We start from the raw sequence: 7,761 nt of genomic DNA, 5'->3' as shown, positions 1-7,761 counted from the left end.
TCTTTCTATGGCTTTCACCCGTTGATCCTAACTCTAACCCAGGACCGCACAGAACAAATCCAAATGACCTGCCACGGTATGGTCCTCCAGGCTTTCCAGACAGCTTGCTTGTGATCAGAAGTCATTGAACCCTAATGGGGTGCCGGGGTGGCGCAGTCAGTTAAGTGTCTGACTCTTGGTTTTGGCTCAGGTCATGATCTCAGGGTCATGAGATTGAGCCCCGTGTTGGGCTCTGCACTCAGTGTGGATCCGCTTGAGATTCTCTCTCCCTGTTCCTCTGGCCCTCCCACTCATGCTCTCTCTTTCTCTCTCTCTAAAATAAATACATAAATCTTAAAAAAAAAGTCACTGAGCTTATGAATATCGTATGTTTAGCCCATGCTGGCCCATGGTAGCACCTCACAAATGGCAGCTGTTATTATTATCAGATTGCCTTTGAGCCATTCTTTTCTTCACCAGTCAAGCCCTTTTAGGGTCACTGATGTCACAGAATTAACCAAAACAGAGGTTCCTCCTTAATTACATCAACAGCTTTATGTGTATGTGTTAGACACAAGTGTGCTGGACAACTGGACAAGGTATTTCCTCTTTGAATCTCTTTTCCTTCCACCAAGGGTAACTAATCACTCCATTTCTTCTCTTGACTTGAGACTGAATCTCAACTGTATTTCTTTTAGATCTCTCCCAACCCCCACCCCCACTCACCCAATATCTAGAATGCTGAACTCCTCTTGGTATCTGTACTGTCAAGCAGAATGCCTGGAACATAACAGGTAATAAATATTTATTAATGGAGTGATAACATTTTTGGGTATCAGTTTATACAATACTTATTTATGCTCTATTATCTTTAATTAAATACCAAGACTCTTCCATTCATGTCACCTAGAAATCATTCCACCCCCTGCTGTGTTTGGCCACCAGCCTCTCTCTTCAGCAATGGTGAGGTGGATACGCTTTTCCTTGGGGAAGAGAAATCTAAGTTTTGTTGCCTCTGCCAATAACAAAAATGTTGGAGAATTGGGTGGCAAAGATGTTGCCACTGACATCTTTCACATGAACCACATCAAAAGAACCAGGGCGTCTCTCTTTATTGGTGGTCACACCAATTCTTCCTAGGTTAGCACCTCCAGTCACATACACAGGTTACCAGTGTCAAACTTGATGAAGTTGGTAACCTTGCCAGTCTCCAAATCAATCTGAATGGTGTTGTTCCCTTTGATGAGGGAACCAGAGTAGTGGATGATGTGAGAATCATGGGTCACCTGATGAGAGATTCCTCTTGTTCTCACAAAGATCTTTCTCACTTTGCACAACCTGTACTTGGCCACCATTGGTGTCATAGATTAGAGGGAAATTCTCTACAGTCTTGTCAGTGCTGACAAGATCCATAAACCTGTAGGGTAGGTTATATCAGTTTGGACCTTGCCATCAATCTTAATGAACCGCTGGATGCAGATCTTCATTTCGTCTTCTGTTAGGGCTTACTTAAATCTGTTCATCAGGAAAATGACAAGAGGGAGACATTCTCTCAGCTTGTGAGGACTGGCAGCGGGCAAGGAGCAAACACACTGGTCAGTTTAGCCAGCGTCCAATGCTTTGCGGCTGCCACACGCTACAGATGCTAGAGAGATCCCTCTTTTAGGACAAAAGATTGAAAGCAGCTTTCAAAATTCTGAAATACCACCAAATAGTAATATTTTTGTGTGGAAAAACTCTCACTTTCCTCATTGTCATTTTAGTAAAGGGAGTAATCTTTTTATGACATTCAATTCCTCTTGTGGGTCTTAGTAAAAGTAATCTCATTTTGAATGAAAACCAAATGCAGTCTGAAAACTTTTTAATTTATTTTATTTTTTAAAGATTTTATTTATTTATTTGTCAGAGAGAGAGAGAGAGAGAGAACACAAGCAGGGGAGGTGGCAGGCAGAGGGAGAAGCAGGCCAGCAGGGAGCCTGATGTGAGACTTGATCCCAGGACCCTGGGATCATGACCTGAGCCAAAGGCAGATGCTTAACCAACTGAGCCACCCAGGCGACCATGAAAACTTTTAAATTTATAACCGAATTGGCCTTTGTCTGTAGAAGATGTTTACTAGCAACCTAGGATACAATGTGTAAGGCGGATTGTTGTTCCGTCTGCCCTAGGTGAGGGGGACCCATGTTGGACCACCACCAAATACTTGTCCAAACCTCCTAAAACTTGACTGGGTCGTGTTTTTACTGATACCATTCTCCTATTTCCCACTTAGGAACTATCAGCTCAACCCACTTACAGACAGTAGAGGGATTATTTTAAGCTGATTATCTATTGCTGTGTGACAGATTATTCTGAAACCTGGGAGCCTAAAACCTATCTCTACTTTAAAGAACAGCTCTCAGATGGGTCATTCCGCAGTTCCCAGGGACCCTGCCTGACGTCACTCCGAGGTGATCAGCCGCAGGTGAGGCTGCTCTGGAGGGCCTGAGACAGCTTCGCTCACATGTTTGGCTCCTGCAGGATGGTTCAAAGGTCAGGATCATCTTGGTCTGCCAACCAGCGCACCTACACGTGGCCTCCCCAGTGACGGTCTCAAGGTATTAGGACTAGGACGACCTTCTTTTTCTTCCCCTTCTCCTCTTCCTCCCTCTTTTCTTTTTTAACATATGGCATAGGTTGCCGTTTTTTTCTTGTGGTAAAATGTACATAACATTCAATTTACCATTTAAACCATTTTCAAGTTTCAGTTCAGTGGCGTGAAGTCAATTCTGTGTAGTACGATCATCTGTCTAGTTCCAAAATTTTTTCATTGTCCCGAGCGGAAACCCTGTACCCACTAAGGGATAACTTCCCTTTCCCCCTCCTCCCAGCCTGTGGTAACCTCTAATCTACTTTCTGTCTCTAGGAATCTGCCTAGTCTAGACACGTCGTATTTGTGTCTGGCTTAGCATACTGTCTTTAGGGTTCATTCTATGTTTAAGCATGTGTCGGAATCTCGTTCCTGTTTAAGGCTGAATAATGTCCATTGTACACGCGCCACATTTTGTTTCTGCCTTCATCCACTGAGGTACACTTGCGCTGTTTCCACCTTTTGGCTGTTTTGAATAATGCTGAGTGAACATGAGTATACACTTATCTCTTCAAGTCCCTGCTTTCAGTTCCTTTGGGAACTGAGAATTACTGGATCGTAGGGTCATTTTTTTAAAAAAAGATTTTACTTATTTATTCGACAGAGATAGAGACAGCCAGCGAGAGAGGGAACATAAGCAGGGGGAGTGGGAGAGGAAGAAGCAGGCTCATAGCGGAGGAGCCTGATGTGGGGCTTGATCCCATAACGCCGGGATCACGCCCTGAGCCGAAGGCAGACGCTTAACCGCTGTGCCACCCAGGCACCCCTGTAGGGTCATTCTTTATTTCGCCTTTTGAGGATCCACCAGACTGTTTTCCACAGCAGCTGCCTCAGTTTTATACTCCTATCAGCAACGCGTGAGTGTTCCAATTCCTACACAGTTTCACCAACGTATTTGTTTTCTGTTTTTTAAAATGATAACCATTTTAATGGGCGTGAAGCGGTCTGTTACTATGGCTTTGATCTGTATTTTCCTAATGATGGGTGATACTGAGCTTCTTTTGATGCTTATCAGACATTTGTGTGTTTTATTTGGAGAAAAGTTTATTCAAGTCCTTTGCCCATTTTTGAGTTGGGTTATTTTGTTGTTGTTAAGTTGTATATTTGGGCCTTTTACATAACAGCTCATGGTGCTCAGAGAGGGGATTCCAAGACCTCCAGGCAGAAGCTGCAAGGCTCCTTATGCTTAACTTCAGAAGTCCCATGACTTCCCTTCTGCTGTATTTTATAGGTCATGCAGGTTACTGAGGTCAGCCCAGACTCTAGGGGTAGCAAAAAAATTTGTGGCTGTCTTTAATCTACCAGAGTACAATATCAAAATTAACTAAAACAAGGGACTCCTGGGTGGCTCAGTCGGTTGGGCAACTGACTCTTGATTTTCCCTCAGGTCGTGATCTCAGGGTGTTGAGACAGAGCCCCGCATCAGCTCTGTGCTCAGCAGGGAGTCTGCTTGAGATTCTCACTCTCCCTCTCCCTCTGCCCCTCCCCCTGCTTGCACGTGCATGCACATTTTCTCTCAAAATAAATAATTTTTTAAAAAAGATTTTATTTATTTATTTGAGAGAGAGAGAGAAAGAGAGAGCATGAGGGGAGAAGGGTCAGAGGGAAAAGCAGACTCCCTGCTGAGCAGGGAGCCGGATGTGGGACTTAATCCTGGGACTCCAGGATCATGACCTGAGCTGAAGGCAGTCGCTTAACCAACTGAGCCACCCAGGTGCCCCATAAATAAAATTTTTTACAAGAATTTATTCATTCTTTCATCAGAGACAGAGAGAGAGAGCACAAGCAGGGGGAGTGGCCAGCAGGGGGAGAAGCAGGCTCCCCGCTGAGCAAGGAGTCCAATGAGGAACTTGATCTCAGGACCCTGCGATTATGACCTGAGCCAAAGGCAGGCACTTCACCGACTGAGCCACACAGGCGTCCCTAAATAAATAAATCTTTAAAAAAATAAGAAAAATAAAATTAACTAAAACAATCCAATTGTTCAAATAACAGTAATAATAATAGTGGCTGCTGTTACAACTTCGGATTCAAATAACTTCCTTTCTCCTGAGGTCTTGAAGGGCTTTGCCCCATAAAAGCCTTCACTATGACAGGGCGCCTGGTTAGCCCGGTTGGTTAAGAGTCCAACTCTTGATCTCAGCTCACATCTTGATCTCAGGGTCGTGAGTTTAAGCCCCACGTTGGTTCCACACTGGGCATGGAGTCTACTAAAAATTAAAAAAAAAAAAAGCCTTCACTATGGTGTTGTCTTATATTTTAGAGATCTTTAATTATGATATAGAGATGAGCACAGTTACTTGATTTTTAAAATCTACATACCGAGGGGCGCCTGGGTGGCTCAATTGTTAAGCGTCTGCCTTTGGCTCAGGTCATGATTCGGGGTCCTGGGGTGGAGCCTGCATCAGGCTCCCTGCTCAGTGGGGAATCTGCTTGCCTCTCTCCCTCTGCCCCTCCCCCTGCTTGTTCTCTCTCTCTCTCTCTGAAAAATAAATAAATAAAATCTTTAAAAACAATTCTACATAGCTGATCTGCTTTATATTGACAGGGTGAGGAAAGAGGCCTGGGTTTCAAGCTCGGCTCTGCCACTAGCTGGGTGACTGTCCTCTCTTGGAGGATGAGCTATGGTCTTCCAGCTTCTCTTCTAGCTTGAACACAGTATTGTTTTAAGAAGGAAGATGAATTGATCAAGAATTGGGATGTAGAAAATGTCTAAATACAGAACAATTTGTTGCCTAGAAATATTCCCATGTGTCATTTATTCACCGGGACAGAGAAATGACTTCAGCTTAATGTAATTATTATAATAAGATTAAAAAATAGCGTCAGTAAACACACACACAGCCACGATGGGAGCTGAAGCAAGGCTAAGACAGTGTCTTGGAGCATTGAGGCGGAAGGGCAAAAAGATAAGAAATGGAGTAGTTCGCAGGGCAGCCAGGTGCAAGGGAGCAAGGAATACGGTTTTTTGGATCTATAGTTTAGTCTAGGAGTGGTATATAGGAACAAGATCTGCAACCAGGGGCAGATTCATAAAACAAAATATGCAGCAAAGGGGCATGGTAGGGTGAGGAGAGAGGGCCCTGAACGTTGTAGCGTGTGTCTTTCATAGGCCAAGCAAAGGAACAGCTGTTTCATACTGAGTTTATTTGATTTTTGTGGGCAACCAGAAGAGTCAGCATTATTTTCCCTTCCCTCCTGTTTTGGAAATGAGGAAAGCGAGGTGCACATTCCTGCATGGTCCCACAGCTAGAGGCCCGGGAGCTACCAAAGCTCGTTTTCCCTACATCAAGCTGCCTGCCACAAAGCTGCCCTTCCTTTGGAAAGGACTCTTATTAGCCATTATTCCTCTCGACCTCAAAACATAATCACCGTTGATTTTAGTGATCCGCTAAGGTCCTCTTTGAAAATGTAGAGAATATATCCTTTCAAGCTTGGTTTGGGGGATCACTCACCAGCTGTTTCTATTTGCAAAATTTTCCACCACTATCTGATTCCTTCATGTAGAGAAAAATGACCCTTAATGGAAGAGATAATTTTAGTGACCTAAGTAAGTTAATTCTTTAAAAAGTATGCAAGTTATGAATGCATGTCAAGGACATCTGGACTGAGTCTCGAGCAGATGAAAGGGTCCTGTTTCTTCCCTCTCTGACCAGGACCCCTGTTTTGTATTACAGCAGGACTGCAGGCCCCGTAGCTTCTCCCAGCTCTCCCCTTGGGCAAGCGGCTTTTGTTTCTACCCTTTCCATAGCAGAAGCAGTGGATCTTTGCCTGGGTTCCTAAATGGGAGGCTTTGCTACTGTCCTCCTGTCCCTGAGCAGCTCACAGCTTTTGCTTCCTATGAGAGAAGGTTTGGGGGAGGTGGGCTGTGTTTCATACCCCTCCCCCAGGGGCAGCTGATCATTACTGCATGCCTGAGCCCCCAGAGGGGACTCTCTCTTATCCCTCCCTCTTCCTCTAATGTTTCTTGTGATCATCTTGTGGTTAACAGCTCAGGAGTAAGTGCAACATCCCTTGTAGAAGTCTGTGATTCCCATGTTTTCTTAAACCGGTATCATAGCCGACATTAGCCTTTAAGAATTTGTTAAAAGTTTAGCTGTTTTCTTCTTACCTACCTTCATGGTGGCCGGTCCTTGCTTGCATGCTGTAATACAAGCAATTCATGTGTTCCCTTCTTTCTTGGAGGTGTTTGTCTCTCCTTGGAATTTATATCATTTAGTTGCCTTATGTATTCAGGTCTCTAATGGATTCAAGAAAAATTATGATTTTGTAGATTATCTGGCTTTCTTGTTCTTTGGATGGGAACAATGTTCTCTCAAAGCTTTCTAGATCCTGAGCAGAAGTGGAACTCGAGGTGATACAGGCATACCTCACAGATATTGTGGGTTCGGTTCCAGACCACAGCCATAGAAAGAATATTGCAATAGAGTCAAATGAATTTTTTGGTTTCCCAATGTGTATAAATGTTATCTTTACACTATAATGTAGTCTATTAAGTATGCAATAGCATAGGTGTAAAAAAATAACGTACATACCTTAATAAAATATTTTTTATTTTTAAAAAGATTTTACTTATTTATTTATTTATTTGAAAGAGAGAGAGAGAGCACGAGAGCACCAGACACATGGAGTGGGGAAGGGGAGGGGGAGAAGCAGAGGGAGGGGGAGGGAGAGAGAGAAGCAGACTCCCCACTGAGTGTGGTACTGGGCTCAGGGCTCAATCTCACGACTCTGAGATTGTGACCTGAGCTGAAATGAAGAGTCAGACGCTTAACCAACTTAGCCACCCAGGTGTCCCAATCAAAAATATTTTATTGCTTAAAAATACTAAATGTTGGGGTGCCTGGGTGGCTCAGTCAGTCAAACATCTGACTCTTCATTTCAGCTCAGGTCATGATCTCAGGGCTGTGAGATTGAGCCCTGAGCCCAGTTCCACACTCAGTGGGGAGTCTGCTTCTCTCTCTCCCTTCCCGCCCTCTGCTCCCTGCCCCCAACCCCCTCCTCATAAAAATAAATAAATCTTTAAAAAAATACTGTCATCTGAACTTTCAGTGAATTGTAATCTTTTTGCAGGTGGAATAGTCTGGTATCAATGTTGATGGCTGCTGACGGATCAGGGTGGTGGCTGCTGAAGGCTGGGGTGGCTGTGACAG

At 44.0% G+C, this 7,761-nt stretch overlaps 1 pseudogene; it reads right to left on the bottom strand.

Moving 5' to 3' along the window:
- Positions 1-881: 881 nt before the first annotated feature.
- On the bottom strand, positions 882-6,729 carry LOC100474758 (annotated as a pseudogene).
- Positions 6,730-7,761: the final 1,032 nt, after the last annotated feature.

The sequence above is a fragment of the Ailuropoda melanoleuca genome, chromosome 2 (assembly GCF_002007445.2).
Source record: "Ailuropoda melanoleuca isolate Jingjing chromosome 2, ASM200744v2, whole genome shotgun sequence".
Lineage (NCBI taxonomy): Eukaryota > Metazoa > Chordata > Mammalia > Carnivora > Ursidae > Ailuropoda > Ailuropoda melanoleuca.
This window is presented reverse-complemented; position numbering and strand designations above follow the sequence as displayed.